Source organism: Manis javanica, chromosome 7 (assembly GCF_040802235.1).
Source record: "Manis javanica isolate MJ-LG chromosome 7, MJ_LKY, whole genome shotgun sequence".
Taxonomy (NCBI): domain Eukaryota; kingdom Metazoa; phylum Chordata; class Mammalia; order Pholidota; family Manidae; genus Manis; species Manis javanica.
Window position 1 is genome coordinate 93,609,592 of NC_133162.1, and position 20,345 is coordinate 93,629,936.

Below are 20,345 nucleotides of genomic sequence, written 5' to 3' on the forward strand. Positions count from 1 at the left end.
TTTAAATAGTTCTGTGGTGGCTGGGGATATAACTCCCCCTTTTTTGTTTTTTCCAAATGAGCTTTAAGGGGGCCATGGGCATGTTTTACAGTGCTTTGCTTGTGGATTATATGGTATCTTAGTTTTGTAGGAAATATGCATTATATGGCTAAGATCGAACATGTTGAATGACAGACATAACTTGAATATATATATATATAGGTTTTAACAAACTACTAGTTAAATTGCTTACATACATTAACAGAATAAGAATACAGATACATAACAAAGGCAGACTTACAATTACTAGTTATCTCTAATGAAATTATAAAAACTAGTTAGATAGTTTAGGCATTTGTAAAAACTTATTGACAATATGAGGGATATCATCTAATTGATTTTGGGTAGTTTGAGAAAAATCAGACAGATTGAAACAGCACATTTCTGGCAATTGTTCACATCTTACATGTTCTTTTAACAGCAGACAGTCCACAGCAGCGCGATTCTGAAGCACCGCAGCTCACAATTGTCTTAGTTCTTGGTTGAGTTCAGATAATACAGAAGCAGTCAAATTTGTTGTTTTGCTATATGCACAGGCCAGCTTAGATATCTCTTTCTGCATTTTAATGACAAGTCTAGGAACTGGCAGGAGGAACGCAGCTGCAACTGCAACAGCGGCAGGATCTCAAAGTTTCAAGTTTTCATGACAATCAAATGGCAGAGCTCGGAGAAGCCTCTTGTGCTTATATTCAGGTGGTCTATTAGAGCAGGAAGAATGCGTCCCACCTCACAAACACCTTGATAGTGTGAAGAAAGGGCTTGATATGTTTTGTTATTACACAAAAATACTCAACCATTTGGAAGTCTATATCTAGAAGATTATTTTAGAATGATTGAAGAATTACAATAAGAGGATACACGAGTACAATTAATACATACACAATCAGTAATTATAGTAGTACTAACAGGTAAATTTAATTGGGCATCAGGAGTAAGCGTCTTAGGGGGAAGAGTGACATTTCTGTAACATAAAACATTCAGTAATAAAGTTTAGCATTATTCTCTTTGACAGTGCTTTCCAGGTAAATATATATCAGGTAAATAAGCCAAATTATTCAAATATTTTCTTTGATGAGGAGAAGAAATTCTACTGATATGTTCGAGGGGCCCTCTGGAAAATATCAGAGTTAATTAGAGGTAAAAATACTTCTTGAATTTTGGTTTTGGGAAGCTGTCAAAAGCTTTTAAGGCACTTGCCTAAATAGAATTAAAGTTATTAAAGAACACTTATTATTTAGCCAGAATGATAATAAGAAAGTTTAAAAGCAAATGCAGAAGGTTACATAGTTGTTAACACTTAGCTTAGTCTTTTTAATATTAAGATCTTATTTTCTTAAATACTCAGACAATTCATTAAGACTTTAAGCATAAGAAACTGTTTTAATAAAACAATTAGAGAACCCTTTGCAATTTTTCAATATTAAGAGCAGACTAACAGTTAAAGAATACTTTGTCTTTTCAACTGAAAACAAAACTCTAATTTTGCTGTGTACTCGATATTAAGACTCACTTGCTTTAATTTCACATAGCATGATTATATCAACTTTTCCACAAACTTTCTACAACTTTCTTTTTACATTCAGCATTTTCCCCCTTTAAATAAATAGCTGTACTTTAGAACAATTAACCTTCTTTTACTCTCAACAAAACAAATTTCCATTCTTTATACTTTCTCTTACTAAAACACACATCTTTAACATAGCAAAATATTTTCCTTATTATATTAAGTAGTTTTCATTAGAACTAAAACCATTTGGTACCTTAACCTTCAGTGAACACTGAAAAACACGCCACTGTAAACTGTTACACGAGCATTCTTCAGATTGATACATCTATGAACATATTTTATCATTTTTGGAAATGTGCCTTACAGCACAATTTCTCATTAAGTACAAAATATGTTTACATAACTTAGTAAACTTTAAGAATTTTGGATACCACAAAAATTCTCAGGCTGTTTGCAGATATATACATTGTTATACATTAATACAGTATTATTATTAAAAAGTTTATTTGCTATACTTGTTTACTTATTTTTAGCAACTAAGCTAAATTACAAAACTTTTACCAAACATTAGACAAAGTCAAGCTTTTCTTTAAGTATTTTCTTGAAATATTTAACAAGTAACATCAACTTAAATGACTTTAAGTAAACTATGGCAACTAATAACTATAAGGACATGTCCATTTCAGTTAAGCTTAAGTTAACATTAATGCATAATATTTTTTATTAGATTTTCTGGAAGTTTTAGAATGCCCAATTTTCACAAGCACTTGTCTTTAAATAAATTTTATTAATACCTTCTGGAGGTAGAAAATATTTTTTACTTACACACTTAAACACACAAACCTACAGACCGAGACATAATGACTACAGTTAGCAACACTTTTCATATAAAAACATATACACAGACAAACTGACATAAAGATTTGAGTTTCTAATATTCAATGGTCTTCTTTCTTCTTAGTTTATTTGATTAAAAGTACTTCAGTTTTCAAGAATACACTCTAAGGGCAAGCAGTTTACATACCTGGGTTAAGCTTTGGACAGCCCCAGACTAACAGGGCCAATGAAGGCTCTGAACTGATAGGGACTGTGTGTGTCCAGGGGGCTGGAAATGAAATGCAAGTACAATTCTAGCTTCAGTCATTTAAAGCCAGGCTGTATTGCAGAAGATAAATTTCTTCTATCTCAGGGAGTTTAGTTTAAGACTTCTCAATTCTCAAACATAATGATGAATTTAATAAGTAGAATAGATGTTCACTAAAAGAATTTAGAAAACATAGCTCCATATTGTAGTAGTTCATGGAACTTTTGACTATTTTCTTCCCTTGTGGCAAAATATATTTAGCTGCATAACATTATATTGCATACTTCTTTTAGGGGCCAAGCCTCTCTAATCAGAGAGTTTGTACTGGGGCCAGGTTTGTGTGCAGAAGATAGGATACTTCTTTTTAGAGTTTAGGGATAGAACTGCTCTCAGTTAGTTTTCCTAGTTTTTTCTGCCTGAGCTATAGTCATTCCTCAAGAGGCCCCTGCCTGTCTGATAAATGCAGGGACTGTGTGACTTTTCACTACTAGAGCCCTGATCTGAGTCACAAGCTTGTTTGGCTTCCCTGGGGCTGCTGAGGAGGAAATGCTTAGCTCTAGGATGACTGCCTCTAAGGAAAGCAGTTAATAGAATAGAGCTATTTACATGTTGATCTGAGGATTCAGCTTAATTACAGGCTCTATTTACATTGCACAGGAGAAAGTAACGCAGGCCTAAGAGGACTGCTTTGAATGGGGAGCGAGGTAAAAAAGCAATCTTTAAGGTCAATGATAGCCATATTTCAGTCTTTTGGAATCATAGCCGGAAAAGGGAGGCCTGTTGTAAAGGTCCCATAGGTTTAAGAACCGCATTAATTTGCCTTAAGTCATGTAAAAGTCTCTAATTAAGGTTCACAGGCCAAATGTGTCCACTGGAACCTTTTTTGGACCATGGGTAGAATAATAAGATTGAAGTCCCTTTCCTACCTCATTCCACAATTCTATGTCTACTGTTTCTTCTTCCGGAAACTAAGGGCACACTTTCTCAATAAAATCTAAAAATCTTTCTAGTTGGGGTTTCCCTACTTTAATTCCTCTGGCGGCTAACAACTTCTTTAGCCCACAAACATATAACTGTTTGCTCCCCGCCTGTCCCATATTGGACTCCCAGAAAAATTCACTTACCACGTCCATGTTGCTTGTGTGCCTCTTCTCTCATGCATCTTCTCTGGTTACCCTGGCCAGGGCTTTCTCTTCTCAACATGGTGGCCCTCACATTCTCCCTCTCCTTCAGGTCCCTGTTCGGGCACCACGTGACACGGTCCAGCCATGCTGAGTCGAGCAGGTCCTGAAGTGCAGAAGGGAGCAAAGAAAACAAAGAAAGACAGAAAGAACTGGGAGGGCTGACGCTCCTGCGCGTCACCAGCAAAGTTTTATTAGAGTCCAGAGTATTTATACAGCAAAGAAGGCACACTATTCCAGGAAATAATATTATCCAATAGACAATCAAGCACAGTATTGATGTCAGTGGTAACCAGGCAAAGGTAGGCACAGCAGGGCTCCTTCAGTTGCTCCTGGAATGCATAAACAGGATGTTCTTTGTTCTCCATTCCGGCCACATCAGCAAGTGGGGTAAGGGGCATAGCCTGCTCCCCAGAGTTACCCAGTTTGTTACCACATTATTTTTCATAGAATTTTCTCATAATTCTTTGTATTTCTCTGGTGGCCATAGTGATTTTTCATTTCTCATTTCTGATTCTGTTTATGTGTGTAGACTCTCTTTTTTCCTTGATAAGTCTGGCTAGGTGGTTTATCTATTTTGTTTATTTTCTCAAAGAACCAGGCCCTGTTTTCATTGATTCTTTCTAATGTTTTATTCTTCTTGAGTTTATTTATTTCTGCTTTAATCTTTATTATGTCCCTCTTTCTACTGACTTTAGGCCTCATTTGTTCTTCCTTTTCTAGTTTCATTAAGTGTGAGTTTAGGCTGTTCATATGGGATTGTTCCTCTTTCCTGAAGTAGGCCTGCATTGCAATATATTTCTCTCTAAGCATGGCCTTCACTGTGTCCCACAGATTTTTTTTGGTGTTGAATTATTGTTGTCATTTGTCTCCATATATTTCTTGATCTCTGTTTTTATTTGGTAATTGATCCATTGGTTATTTAGGAGCATGTTATTAAGCCTCCATGTGTTTGTGGCCTTTTTCATTTTCTTTTTGTAATTTATTTCTAGTTTCATACCTTTGTGTTCTGAGAAGCTGGTTGGTAAAATTTCAATCTTTTTTGAATTTACTGAGGTTTTTTTATTGCCAGTATATGATCTATGCTTGAAAATGTTCCATGTGCACTTGAGGAGAATGTGTAGCCTGTTGCTTTTGGATGGAGTGCTCTGTAGATGTCCACCAGGTCCATCTGTTCTAATACATTGTTCAGTGCCTCTGTCTCTTACTCATTATCTGTCTGGTTGACCTGTCCTTTGTTGTGAGTGGTGTGTTGCAGTCTCCTAAAATGAATGCATTGCATTCTAGTTCCCCCTTTAATTCTGTTAGTATTTATTTCACATATGTTGGTGATCCTGCATTGCTTGCATAGATATATAAAATAGTTATATCCTCTTATTGCACTGACCATTTTATCATGATGAAATGTCCTTTGTCTCTTGTTACTTTCTTTGTTTTGAAGTCTATTTTGTCATATACAAGTACTACAACTCCTTCTTTCCTCTCCCTACTAGTTGCATGAAATGTCTTTTTCTATTCCTTCACTTTCAGTCTGTGTGTGTCTTTGGGTTTAAAATGAGTCTTGTATGCAGCATATAGACATGTTTTTTTTTTTATTCATTCAGTGACTCTATGTCTTTTGATTGGTGCATTCAGAGCATTTACACTTAGGGTGATTACCGATAGGTATGTACTTATTGCCATTGTAGGCTTTCAATTTGTGGTTACCAAAGTTTGAAGGGTAATTTCCCTGCGATCTAACAGTCTAATTTATCTCACTTTGTATGTTATTCCAACCCAACCCTAAAGGTTCTTTTTCTTTCCTCCTTTTTCTTTTTCTTCCTCCTCCATTCTTTGTATGTTATGAATCATATTCTGTACTTTTTGTCTATCCCTTATGTGACATGTATTTAGCCTTAGAAATATTTCCATCTACAGCAGTCCATCCAAAATGCACTGTAGAGGTGATTTGTGGGAGGTAAATTCTCTCAGATTTTGCTTATCTGAAAATTGTTTAAACCCTCCTTCAAATTTAAATGACAACCTTGCCAGGTAGAGTATTCTTCATTCAAGGCCCTTCTGCTTAATTGCATTAAATAAATGATGCCACTCCCTTCTGGTCTGTAAAGTTTCTGTTGAGAAATCTGATGATAGCCTGATGGGTTTTCCTTTGTATGTGATCTTTTTACTCTCTGTAGCTACTTTTAAAAGTCTTTCTTTATCCTTGATGTTTGCCATTTTAATTATTATATGTCTTGTTGTTGTCTTCCTTGTGTCCCTTGTGTTGTGAGATCTGTGCTCCTCCATGGCTTGAGAGACTATCTCCTTCCCCAGATTGGGGAAGTTTTCAGCAATTATCTCCTCAATGACACTTTTCATCCCTTTTTCTCTCTTATTCTTCTGGTACCCCATAATGTGAATACTCTTCCATTTGGATTGTTTACACAGTTCTCTCAATATTTGTTCATTTTTAAGAGATTATTTTTTCTCTCTGTGCCTCAGCTTCTTTGTATTACTCTTCTCTAATTTCGATTCCATTTGCTGTCTCTTCCACTGCATCTAATCTGCTTTTAAATCCCTCCATTGTATGTTTCATTTCAGATATGGAATTTCTTAATGATTGAAACTCCATCTTAAATTCGTTTCTGAGTTCTTGAATATTTTTCTGTACCTCCATAAGCATGTTTATGATTTTTATTTTGAACGCTCTTTCAGGAAGACTGGTAAGTTCAGTTTTATATGGCCCTTTTTCTGGGGTTTGTGAGATTTGGGTCTGAACCTAGATCTTCTGACATTTCATATTCCTACGTGGTGTCCTCTAGTGCCCAGAAGCTCCAGTCTCTGGAGCTGCTCAGCCCCTAGAGTAAGGTTCAGGGTCATTGGTGAGTGGAGCTGGTGCCTGGGGGGAGGAAAGATCTGTTTCCTGATTGATGTCTGCAGTATCTGTCTCCAGTATTAGAGCCAGTGGGCTGAGCACACAGTTGTAAGCCTCTGTGCTCTGCATCTCTAGCTGTTGTAGGTGGGGCCTCCCTCTGGGTGGCATCATACCAGCACAGTAACAGCTGGTTTTCAAGCCAGTGCTGTCAGGCCAGGAGGAAGGTTCAGCAGCCTGTGTGTCACAATGGGAGGCTTTGGACATGCACAGCCAGCCTGGGGGATGGAGTGCCTGAAGCTCCTCAAAGTTAACAATCTACTGGGCAGTGCGTGCTTAGACAACCTTGTCCAGCTTTCCCTTCTCCCACGGAGCAAGCTCCATGCAAACTCTGCCTGTTCAGCAGCCCTCTCTCTCCTAGGAAGCCTCTCATACTGCCTGCCTTTCCTCTGGCATAGAGCAGCTGGATGTTGATCCCATACCCCACAAACAGCTGGAATGTCAGTCTCTCAGGCACTCTGCCTGTCTCAGCTCCCCAACCTCCAGAGCACCACACAGTGTAGATTTCTTCTTACAAAGCAGATCTCCAGGGCTAGGTGTTCAGTAGTCCCAGGCTTCCACCCCCTCCCCACTCTTTTTCTCTTCCTCCTGCCAGTGAACTGGGGTGGGGGAAGGGCTTGGGTCCTGCCAGATCAAGGCTTTGGTATGTTACCCTGTTTCGTGAGGTCTTCTTTGTTCATGATGACTGTATGCAGTCTGGTTCAGCCTTCTTTCTTGTTGGTCTTTTAGGTTAGTTGTATTAATTAACTATTTTCATACTATTTGTTGTTTTGGGTGAGTTCTCTATCTCACCTCTCATGCCGACATCTTGAATCTCTCACTACATTTCTTTTTAAATATAAGTATAGAGAAAATTGACATTATGGCCAGGATCCTTGATGGCTTTAATATCATCTATTTTGTACATAAGAAACCTGCTTTGCATATCTATGGGCACCAGGAAGTTTATGGGTGACAGAGCCACTGGTCACTCATGGGAGTACCAGCACAGGGGAGGGGTGGAGACGAAACACTCATTTTCTCTCCACAGTTTCTGGTATATAAATATTTGGGTGTCTGCCAGTCACCACAAAGCCCCACCCACAGATTTCCTCCCAGTGCTAGGGTTGTGGAAAGGAGGAGAATGAGAGAGAGCAGAGAAGGGGACCCTGGGAAGAGGGCGGGGAGAAAACAGAGGCTGGCAGAGGGAAGCTGCTGAGCCCCAGGGCTAGAAATGGAAAGACTGAGCTGTGTGTGCTGCTTGTACATAGCTGGGTGACTGCTGTGAGAATAAACATGCTATGAACCCCTTTTAACTCCTCCCAACTTGCTGTTATCTTTATTTAGTCTCACCAAATTCATAGTGAACTTGCCTGGAGTGGGAAACCTCCTCTCTGCAAAGCAACAAATAGTGCAAAATTTAGAAATAAATATCTCTCTGATAAATAAATACCTCTTTCCCTTACTGCAGGTAGATTACATCAGTTAAAGGGAAAGACATTTTCTTGTAAAAACTAACTCAAGTTTCCCAAGTTCATATGATCTGGGAAAATATTTGGCATCAATGCTAATTTAAGTTTGGTTTATTTAAAATAGACATGTGTTTAAGGTTATCAGCATTAAAATGAAAACTTTTATTCTGCCTAGTTTTACTTAAAGTTGTATAAGTTGATGTTATCTGTTAAATCAATCAAAAAAAAGGAAAGGCTTGGGAAAATGGCCTAATGAAGCTTTCGTGGGTAATCTAGGCATGCTCTGAACAGATAAACTAAACAGATGCAGTCAGTGAATTTTTTTTTTATCAACAATTATGTGTTATGGTATATGTACCTAAAAAAGCTTGAAAATCTTTTTGGTAACCTTAAATCTTAAAGTTTTGCATAACTGAACATAGGCTTGTCTACTTTTGGTTTCCTTATTACAAGGAAACTAAAAACAAATTTGGGTCTGTTAATAAAATTGTTTTATGTTTATTGAAAGAAGCATATGCTTCTAGAAATTATGAAATATATTCATGTTTACCAATCTAAAGAATACTAGTGTAATAGTTCACAATTGCTTCCTTCTTAATTTTCACTAAAAATTAGGGTTCTTAAGGGTTTTAAATTCTAATTAAAAGTACTTGAAATAAAGGAAACTTCTTCATATGCTAGACAAGGAGGATGTGTGCTTTAGATAAAGGAATGTATGAGGAATGGAAACGCAGTTTTGTTAAAGGAAAAGAAAGTCCTACAGTGTCTGGGAAGGAGAAAATAGGACTAAATCTGAATTTAAAAAAAAAGTCGTAGATGGCTTGTGGAAAAGGAATTTAATATAGTCATGCTGTGTGAGATTGAAATAAATGAGTTAATATCAAGTACATGACAAGATTAGAAACTGTTTTCTCTTTGTTAAAAGGGCTAAGTTTTCTTGAACTATTGGTCGATTGGTAAGAGATTGTGAAAGTTTTTCTAATTCTAATTCAATCAGAATAATTTCTTGTGCTTCATGTTACCTGAGTCAGGTCTTTGAGTACTTTAGAAAACAAAATCTTAATATTTAAAGAGCTAAGTTTTACTAACAATTGTGTAACCTTCTTTATTTGTCTTTAAAGCTTTTTGTTACATTAGCTAAACACATAAGTATTGATTTCACAATGACCTGCAATCCTATTTAGTTCAAAACTTTTGATACTTTTGACAACTTTCTAACATCAAATTCTAAAAAATAAAAGTCCTCTTTACCTCTAGTTCAACGGAGATTTTTCAGAGGGCCCCTGGAACATGTCCGGATATTCTCTTCAAAAAGGGGAAATATTTAGCTAATTTCACTTATTTGATAAATTACCTGGGAAGTGTTGTTGAATGAAGCTAAACTGTAGATCATTGAACCATTATATGCTGCAGAAATAACCAAATGTCCTTGTCAATTGCCTTATGGTGAACTCTCATCAGAACCTAACCATTTCCATTTTTAAATATTTTGCTATTTATAGGCAGTTACTCTTTTACTTTGGAGCTAGTGGAAAAACTGGATTCAAGCTAAACAAGAATTAATTACATGGGATTGACTAAACTGAGGAGGAGGATTTTAATTTTTATGATTTCATTTCAAATCTTGCTGATTTTTTAAAATATGCTTTTCCAGATTTAAGGAAACTTTTTCTCTTAAGCTATAACTTCCACAAGAGTTTGGTAAATTATACATTTGTAAGTAGAATTAAAACATTTATCTTTCTCTCTACCTGACCCCTCCAGAATTTGAAAACTCTCAGTGAATATTTTTTATGGTAATATATTTATTTTCATAAATTCAATAAGACTGTTCTCCTAGTAACAGGGTACAATTGAAATCATTGGCTATTTTACCAAGGCTTTGACTGGAGTGTCATATTTGAGAGAGATGTACATAGACTCAGATTTGACCAGACAGCTTTAAGGAACTAAGGTTGACTTTATGGAGCCAATAAGGCCCCTTGGAAGAATCAGCCTTGTACCTTGCTTATAGGGTTTCCAGCAGCCTTACCAGGTTAGTAAGGAAGGTCACTTCCTGGCAGGCTCAGTGTAGGGAAAGTGAAAGTTGCTGTGACCAGGATCTTCACAGGACCCTAAATTAATTGATGGTGTAATTGGCCTACTGTAAAGGCTAATTATTACATACTTGTTGGCAATGGGCTAGTATTGTCAGTATTACTATATAAAGAGCTCCATCCAGTGCTCTGCCTGGAGGCAGAGGCAGAGATGGATTGCAAACTTGTTGGAGGCAGATGTGATTATAGTACTCCACCTACCACCCTGAGATTTAAGTTTGGTATAAACCCTTTTACCCCCAAAGTTTACTGTTATTCATCTCACCAAATCCAGAGAGAACTTGCCCTGGGGTAATCCCCCTCAGGTGAGACACTCAGGAGCCTCAGAATACTTGTGGACCTTGGAGAGAGGAATTCACACTCTCTGTAAGTATTGCAGGCAAAGTGTGCTGAAAGAGTTTGTAATTTCGATTTCCTGGCCTTGAGACACCTTTCTAAAAGTTCAGTTTGAGGTTCTTTATGAAGTTTCTATAGATAAAGTGAAGGTTCCTATGGTCAGGATTCTCACCTGGCCCTGGTCATCTACCTCACTACACACGTGTGCAATACTTTGTTATTGACAGTATATATATATAAAGAGCTCCTCCCAGTGTTCTGGGTGACACAGTGGCACAGCTGCTGCACGGCTGCAGGGTTGCAAGCCTGCAGGAGAGCAGAGGTTGGAGTGGTGGGAGTGCTAAGGACAGAGACTGAGATGGCTGTGGGGGTTAATGAGGCCCAGAGGCAGAGACCAGCTTGCTGAATGCAGACTCACTCTGAGTGAATGGAATTCTAGTCATTGACCTACCACTATGGGAATAAAGTTGGGTATACCCTTTCACCGCAAAAACATTCTACTGTCATTCCTTTGGTCTCATTGAATCCATAGTGAACGTATCCAGGGCTGAAATCCATTGGCAAGACAGTTCCATAAAAGCAGATTTTAAAAACATCTATATGTTCAGTAACTGCTTTTGCTACATTTAAGTGAATAATTGAACCAAGTTTGTTAGTCTTAATTTACAAACAAATGATTATCTTTAATAAAAGTGATGGTAATTTTATACAAGATTAAAATGATGCAAATGTAACAATATGCAATACAGGTTGTTGTGTTATGAATTATAAACTGGATGTGTGTGTCTGAAATGAGAGATGAGCAGGCCAAATTCTAAAATGTATGTCATTTAAATAAGTGAATTTCAGAAAAACAGCATTGTAATTTTCCTTTTACTCAAATTTTGTAAATTTTGCTAAAATGTAAACATGACACTTATTAGCTGGTTAGGAAGTTTAGTCACCGAACTCTGTAAATGATTAATCTTAGCACCTGTCTTGCCTGAGCGTTTCAGCCTCAGGCTAGTTCACTACGGATTCAGTGAGATCAAGAAATGACAACGGACTGTTCTTGGGGTAAAAGAGTTCATATCCAGCTTTATTCTCACTGGCTGTAGGTTAAGCACTAGAATCACATCTGCATCCAACATTCTAAAGTTCCATAATCCACCTCTGTCTCTGCCTCCACCCACAGCACTGGATGGTGCTATTTATATAGTGACTCAGTCAATAATAGCTCATTGCCCATGGATACGGAAGCATTAGCCTAGCAGTAAGCCAATTACATCATCAAGTAGGCCAGATGAGGATCCTGGCCATGGGAACTTCCATTTTCCCTATAACAATAGTTCTGTCTTGGTCAATTTTATGAGAAGTTGGTCAGACCTTACTGGGGATCCCAGCCATCACTACCATACCACTGAGTCAGCTTCCAGTCCATAATCTACACTCTCCTCTTCTACTCTTTCTGGAAATGTTCTGTAAAAGGTAAAACTTAGAAATAATGGTTTAAACACTACCAAGAGTTCAGATCTATCCAATGTATATTTCTCCAAAAATACAGAAGACTAAATATGTCTCTCTGGAGGGAAAACGGTAGTTGCTGTGGCCAGGATCTTCATCTGACCCTAGCCTACTTGATGATGTAATTGGCCTACTGTGGAAGCAAATGAGCCATTATTGCTGGTGTTACTTTATAAAGAGCTCTGCCCAGTGCTCCCCCTGGAGGCAGATACAGAGATAGGTTGCAAACCTGTCAGAGGCAGACATGATTCCAGCACGGCACATTGTAACTGTGAGAATAAAGCTTGGTATAAACCATTGTACCCACAATGTTCTGTAGTTGTTGTTTGGTCTTACCAAATCCAGAGTGAACTTGCCTGGGGACCATCCCTCTCAGACAAGACGTTCACCCACCATTGTCAAACATGGACTTTCAAGACACTTAACAATAATGAATTTACAAGACACATTGATACAACATGTAGGCACATGTGTGGATAAAGTGAAGGTTTCTATGGCCAGGATTCTACCCTGGCCCTAGTCGGCTAGCTCACTACACATGTGTGGGCAATACATTGTTATTGGCTCTATATAAAGAGCTCCTCTCAGTGCTCTGAGCTGCTGCAGGGCTTCAGGATTTCAGGAGAGCAGAGACTGGAGTGGTAGCAGTGCTGAGGAGAGAGACTGAGATGGCTGTAGGGGGTAGAGTGGCCCAGAGGCAGAGACTAGCTTACTGCATGAAGACTCACTCTGAGTGGACAGGATTCCTGACACATCACCATGGCAATAAAGTAGGGTATTAGTCCCTTCACCCCAAGAATGTTCCACTGTCATTTCTTTGGACTCATTGAATCCATGGTAAACTTGTCTGTGGCTGAATCCCATTGGCAAGACATGTCATAAAACAGATTTATTGGTGTTGATAAAACATGAAGGGTAAATAAAACATGCCCATTTTGAAGTCTTTCATTTTGAACTGCAAAATTGCAATTTGTAATTTATTCTCATGTCATTCTTATGAAACAACACAAATTCTGTATTATCATAGTTATTGATATAGAAGGGCAAAAAGTAAGTCATTGCTGGAAACATAAAACACTGTAATTCTTGAAATCACATTATACAAACCTTGAAATCACAATATCCATTATCTAAGGATATTCCATATTACAGAAAGAAAGATAACAATATACTAATCAGGCTTCCAAGGACTTACCACTCCTTTCTGATTTTACAGAGAATAGGAGAATTTGAAGTATGTGTAGTACAGAAGTAAGGCCAGTTTTTTAAAAAGTATTGGTGAAGGTATCAATATAAGATCCATTTTTCATATTATAAAATGAAATCTCACCCAACTCATAATCCAGAAAGTGCCAGTTCATAAGCTTTGGACTATATCACATGACCCACTGTGGGGAAAGTTGGGGTTCCTCTGGCCAGGATCCTCACCTGAACCTAAACTATTTGATGAATGTAACTGGCCTACTGCTAGGCTACTGCTTTCACACTTAGAGGTAATAAGATATTATTGACTGAATCACTATATAAAGAGCTCTGCCCAGTGCTCTGGGCAGAGGCAGAGATGAAAGAGGATTACAGACCTGCAGACTGTTGGATGCAGACATAATTATAGCGTTCGACCTATCACCAGGAGAACAATCTAAGGTAATAAACCCTTTCACCCCAAAAACATTCCATTGTCATTCCTCAGTCTCACTGAATGCAAAGTGAATTTGCCCGGGGCTGAAACCTATTGGCAAGACACCCACTTGAATGCTGAATGTACCAGTAGCCATTCTTTGGCAATTCAGAGTATTTCTAGGGGAACAGTATTTGCACAAACCTAAGGAAAATTCATTTGTGCTTCTGCCAATAAGACCTGCCAGCATCAAACCCTTCAAAACTCAAGACAGCTGGGTAAAAATAAATGTCTCGAGATTGTAAGAGATTTTAAGTGTTGAAAGTTTTTTCCAGGACAAAATCTTCTTAAATTAATATAAAAGGACTTCTCTTGCCAATAGGTTTCAGCACCAGGCAAGTTTGCTATGGACTCAATGTGACCAGAGAAATTGACACCAAAACGTTCTTTGGGGAGAAAGGGTTAATTACCTGCCTTGTTCTCTGGGCGGTAGGTCAAGCAGTAGCATCTCTGCCTCTGCCCAGAGCACCTGGCCGACCTCTCTATATAGCACAATAATAGCTTATTGCAAAAAGGTGTGGAAGCAGTAGCCTAGGAACAGGCCAGTTACATCATCAGGTGGTGTAAGTTCATTGAGGATCCTGACCATAGGAACCCCAACTTCCCCACACTCCACCCCTCCAGGATTCTCGTGTTACAACCTACATGCTTTCAATCTTCCACAATGGTCCCTGTGTGAGAAAGCTGGAGCACTGTAACCAGATTCCACAATAGCAACAGAGGATAACAACAGCTTAGAGAAAATAAGATACAGCAAGATTTTGATACAGGTAACAAAAATTATAATAATCCTCAAGACAGAGGAGGTTCCTAATAACAAAAAGCTATAATAATCCTCAAGCCAGAGGAAGTTCCCAATGCACAAAGACTTTAGGGGCAATAAGACACATGTTTTAGTGCCACCAACATAGGCAAATCTTGTCCATCAGGTAGGATGCATGCAAGACAGTAGTCTTGTGATAGGACTGTAGCAGGAAGGGGGCCCCTTCCAGGTCTAGTATACCATACTTTCACTACTTTCCCCATGGGGGTTACTGAAGGGTCTATATATAGTGGTACTGGAGGTGCATGTACTGGCCATAGTGATAAAACAAAACACCCTGGTAAGATGCTCCTACCTACTGGCCATTCAGGATATGCTACTGTGACCTATGTTGGCCACTCTGCTGTTATTCCAGGAATACACAGGAGGCCAGCTTCCAGGCCTTGTCCCTAAGGTGCCAGGAGAGCCAGCCATTGTTGGTTCATGTGTCAAAAGGTCCAAGGCCACATCCACTCAATGGAGTCTCCGGGATTCAGTGTAGTTGGTGCTGGCAGCAAGATGTTATTCTGGTGGCCGAAACTCAGCTTCAGTAATTCTTCCTTGGTTTGTTCTTGTAGTTGTATAGGGGAGGCAGCCATATGTGTTAACATGCCTACAGGGCTCAGGGCTCCCTTTTGGGGTCTTTTGTTCAAACGCCGCATCACGGTCCATAAGCGGACTGATGATCCCTGCAGACTACTGGTATCCGACTGTAGTCCGGATTTTTACAAGCTATTGTGCCGCTCTATCATGTGTGCTGCAGTAGGATTGTGTGGCACATGAAACATCCATTTGATTCCCAGCTGTTGCACCCATTCTTGCAGTGTATGTCCAGTAAAATGGGTGCCCTGATCACTCTCAATTACCTGTGGTTGGCCATAGGCAGCAAAGAGATGCCCCAGGCCTCTTTTGGTCATCTGCTGGTCTGCACAACAAGTAGGAAAAGCAACCAGAAGTCCAGTAGCTGTGTCCACACAAGTCATAGCATACTGTTATCCTTCTGACACAGGTAGAGGCCCAATATAGTCTATCTACCACCTGATGAGGTGTATAGACCCCTTAGGTATTGTCCCATGTTGCTGTAGTACTTCTTGTAAGTCCCTTTTGGAGCACACGACACACTCCTGCTGAGCTCTATTAACTTCTTCAAAGGTCAAAGGCAAGCCCTAATGATGGACTATAGCCCACATGGTCTTTTGCCTGGCATGCAACAAATGCTGATGTAGCCATTGGGAAAGCCACAGGCTTTCCTTCTAACAAATGAATCTAGGCCAATTTATCTGCTTCATCATTGCCTGGGGATGCCAGTGGCAAATGACCTGTCACATGGTATACTGTAACTGTTTTAGTCTTATCACAGGCCCACAGGACTTGAAACAACTCTTGCCCCTAAAGGGGTTGGTGACTAACCAGCCAGTTGGCATGGTACCAGGCTCGTAGCCACAGGTTCAAGCCCTGATAGACAGCCAAGCTGCTGGTGCAGACAACTATAGGGAAGCGCTCCTGGCTGATCACAAGCCACACAGTCCACAACTCTGAAAATATGCTGCTCTTCTCTTCACCATCTTCCATCCATATTGTCTCAGTCTTAGGACAGAAAGCTATGGTCCTCCATTTGGGGGTCTGCCCATGGCTGGAGCCATCTGTGTACCATGCATCTTCAGGTATAGAGGCTCTTCTTTCCTGATAGGGATTCTCTGCTACTAATGGTTCAAAAGGAAGTTCTACCTTGGACAGCCACATGTAAGAAAATGAAACTGGATCACTGTCTAACCCCAAACACAAAAGTAAATTCGAAATGGATCAAAGACCTGAATGTAAGTCATGAAACCATAAAACTCTTAGAAAGAAACATACCAAAAATCTCATGGACATAAGCATGAGTGACTTCTTCATGAACATATCTCCCAGGGCAAAGGAAACAAAAGCAAAAATGAACAAGTGGGACTATATCAAGCTAAAAAGCTTCTGTACAGCAAAGGACACCATCAATAGAACAAAAAGGTATCCTACAGTATGGGAGAATATATTCATAAATGACAGATCCAATAAAGGCTTGACATACAAAATATATAAAGAGCTCACACACCTCAACAAACAAAAAGCAAATAATAAAAAAAAATGGGCAGAGGAGCTGACTAGACAGTTCTCTAAAGAAATTCTGATAGCCAACAGACACATGAAAAGATGCTCCACATTGTTTGTCATCAGAGAAATGCAAATTAAAACCACAATGAGATATCACCTCACACCAGGAAGGATCGCCATCATCGAAAAGACAAACAACAACAAATGTTGGCGAGATTGTGGAGAAAGGGGAACCCTCCTACACTGCTGATGGGAATGTAAATTAGTTCAACCATTGTGGAAAGCAGTAAGGAGGTTCCTCAAAATGTTCAAAATAGAAATACCATTTGACCCAGGAATTCCACTTCTAGGAATTTACCCAAGAATGCAGCACTCCAGTTTGAAAAAGACAGATGCACCCCCATGTTTATTGCTTCACTATTTACAATAGCCAAGATACAGAAGCAAACTAAATGTCCATCAGTAGATGAATGGATAAAGAAGAGGTGGTACATATACACAATGGAATATTACTCAGTCATAAGAAAAAAACAAATCCTACCATTTGCAACAACATGGATGGAGCTAGAGGGCATTATGCTCAGTGAAGTAAGCCAGGTGAAGAAAGACAAGTACCAAATGATTTCACTCATATGTGGAGTATAAAAACAAAGGAAAACTGAAGGAACAAAACAGCTGAAGAATCACAGAACCCAAGAGTGGACTTATAGTTACCAAAGGGAAAGGGACTGGGGAGGAAGGGAGGGACAAGGGTGGGGAAAAAGAAAGGTGGCATTATGATTAGCATGTATAGTGTGGGGGGGTGGGCACAGGGAGGGCTGTGCAACACAGAGAAGACAAGTAATGATTTTACAGCATCTTACTACGCTGATGGACAGTGACTGTGAAGGGATATGTTAGGGGGACTTGGTGAAGGGGGGAAGCCTAGTAAACATAATGTTCTTCATGTAATTGTAGATTAATGATACCAAAGTTTTACAAAAAAGGAAGGTCTACCTGCTTTTCACTAGTATATGTCACTGGCCCCAATAGGCATTGGAGTTCTTCACTGAAGGGGCTACTAGAAAGGGCACTACGTTGCAGATAAGCACCCCATTTGGCTAGTGTGAGTGTTTGTGCCACACCACTCCTTGGCTTTTGGGTCCAGTCTTGTACCCACCCCGATGGGATAGTATCATGTCCCACCACCTAGGGCCATGGCAGGAGAACGATCACCGAAGGCCTGGTTCATTAGGAATCTTTATTATGGGCGTCCGAGCATCCATCTAGCGAAAGGCAAAAGGCAAAAACAACAACCACCACTTCCTCCAGGGCAGCAGCTTATATAGCATATCCCAACCAATCAGCTGACTGATCACGCGCCAGGTTCAGTCTTATTGGAAACATGTGAAAAGTATGCTATGAGCATGAGCACGGAAATGGGGACAAACCAATCATGGAGATTTCCTTATGCGCTGAGCTGTAGGGCCAGGAAGGGTGATGTCTAGGAAGCAGGCGCCATCTTTAGGGCATTGTCCAGCTAGAGGGGGGGCTCAGCCTTGGCCGTAGGCCGGGCCCCCACATCTCCCCCTTTATTGTTTTATAACCAAAGGGCTGTCGGGATCATGCCTGTCTTAGGTCGTCCAGAGTCTGCGGCATTCTTACCCATCCTCAGGCAACAGACAACTTAGGTCTGCGCCCTGTCTTAGGTTGATATGCGCAGTTCCCAATCTTACCCTTCCTTGACTACTGATCCAGCATATTAAGCCATACTCTAGGGGAGATGCCTTCCTCTAGCGCTGCCATGGCCTGCAACAGCACCTTCTGTTCTCCCCGCTGCTGTTTTTGTATGGAACAGACTTTCCTCCCAAGCAAGAGGAGGCCCACAATTAGCAATATTCCTATGACACCTACACCTGACCGGGCTTTGGTGGTGTTTAACACAGCTTCAGCTATTTGAGCTATGGAGAGCATCTCTACCTTCTTGGAGCTAACATTCAAAATTTCTAACCGTAGCTGAGTGATGAGCTCGTCAAGCTCACTGGACCAATTTGTGGTTAACATCTTGCCTAACTGTCTGGACAAGTTGGCAGCTTTAGAATAATTATGAAAAGGAATACCAGTAATACACCCCTGTATAAGAATGGGTGCAGCCCACAGACAAAACCTACCCCAAGAGGTCCAATTGTTCTTGAAGAAGGTTCATGCGTTGGTTGACCAAGGCCATCCCATTCTTAAAATGGCCTTTGATGATGTTCTGCGTTGTCGTTGCCGAGGCAGTGGCCTGGGACAGACCATTCAGCGTCTCTGCCATAGGAATGGTGATAGTCAGCGCGGCGGTAGCTGCAGCTGCAGCTCGGCTCCGCCGTCGCCTGCTGTAGGATCCATGGCAGGAGCAGAAGCAGTGCGATCATCTTGTACCTCCGCTCCAGGGTTTTCCACTCTGCGTATCAGACGTTCAGGCACCCAAACGGGGTTCTGCTGGTCCTGTGGAAAAACACAAACCGAGCCTCAGGTCCAGATTATCACTGGGTCTGGGCCTTTCCATGTTCCTTCCAACACATCCTTCCACAAAACTTTAGGCATGTGTTTTGGATTGGATTGTTGGCTGTGCCTCTCTGCTGCACTGTGGCCATTTTTGTCCAGTGTTAAAAAGTTTAAAATGAATAATATGATGTTTAATTTGTCTCTGGGGAATCTAAAGTCTTCTCCTATTCCCCCTTTTTGTTTATATAAGGCATTATTGAGGGTAAGGTGGGTGCGTTCCACCATACCCTGACCCTGAGGGTTGTAGGGAATGCCGGTAGTATGTTTGATGTCTAGAGTTTTGACAAAGGTAAGGAATGGTCTGGATGAATACGCTGGCCCATTGTCCGTTTTCAGATGCTTGGGCTTTCCCCAGGCTGAAAATGCTTGCAAACAATGGGAAATGACATCCCGAAATTTCTCCCCCGTGTGGCAGGATGCAAAGATAACACCTGAGCAGGTGTCCACAGACACATGAACATATTTCATCCTGCCAAATTCGGGGATGTGAGTGACATCCATTTGCCAAATGTGGTTGGGAAGCAATCCTTTTGGGTTAACCCCTATGGGGGTAGGGGGAAGAAGCGATACACACCAATTGCAGCTGACCACTATGGCTCTCGCCTGTTCTCTAGTGATCTGGAACTTCAGGCGGAGGGTGGTGGCATTAGCGTGAAATTTCTTGTGAAATAGATTGGCCTGTTCCGCAGGGTCTGTTACCAGAAACATAGTAGATTCCCTAGTCAGGGAATCTGCGCAATGGTTTCCCTTGGCGAGGGGCCCCGGAAGGGAGGTATGAGCTCTTATATGTCCAATGAAAAAGGGGTCTGAACGGTCCCAAATTATCTGCTGTAGGCATCTAAGAATATTTAAGACGGATGAGGAGGGGTTAATGTGACCTGCGCACTCTATTGCAGAGACGGCATTCACTACATACTGGCTGTCTGATAGAAGGTTAAAGGGTTCCTTTGGAAAGAGCTCAAATGCTCGCATCACTGCCAATAGTTCTGTCTGTTGGGCCGAGGTAGTCGCGAACTTGAAGGTCCACGAGCCATCATCAGTGACTATGGCCCCAATGCCAGTTTTAGAACCATCAGTGAACAGTACTCTTACTTTAGGTATGGGTTTATGTCTGGTGTTTCTCAGGAAAACAACTGGGTTAGA

General features: G+C 40.4%; 2 long non-coding RNA genes across 4 annotated transcripts in view; both read right to left on the reverse strand.

Annotated features, from left to right (window-relative positions):
* Window positions 1–325: 325 nt before the first annotated feature.
* On the reverse strand, window positions 326–4,907 carry LOC140850466 (uncharacterized). Its single transcript, XR_012133341.1, has 2 exons — window positions 3,755–4,907; window positions 326–2,651 (listed from the first exon to the last, which is right to left on the reverse strand). It is a non-coding gene; the product is annotated as an uncharacterized lncRNA (long non-coding RNA).
* Window positions 4,908–11,397: 6,490 nt separating this feature from the next.
* Window positions 11,398–20,345, reverse strand: part of LOC140850468 (uncharacterized) — a 56,146-nt gene continuing 47,198 nt past the window's right edge. For all 3 annotated transcript variants that reach the window (XR_012133344.1, XR_012133342.1, XR_012133343.1), the window contains one exon: window positions 11,398–19,142. This is a non-coding gene — a long non-coding RNA (uncharacterized lncRNA). The remainder of the gene's footprint in view (window positions 19,143–20,345) is intronic.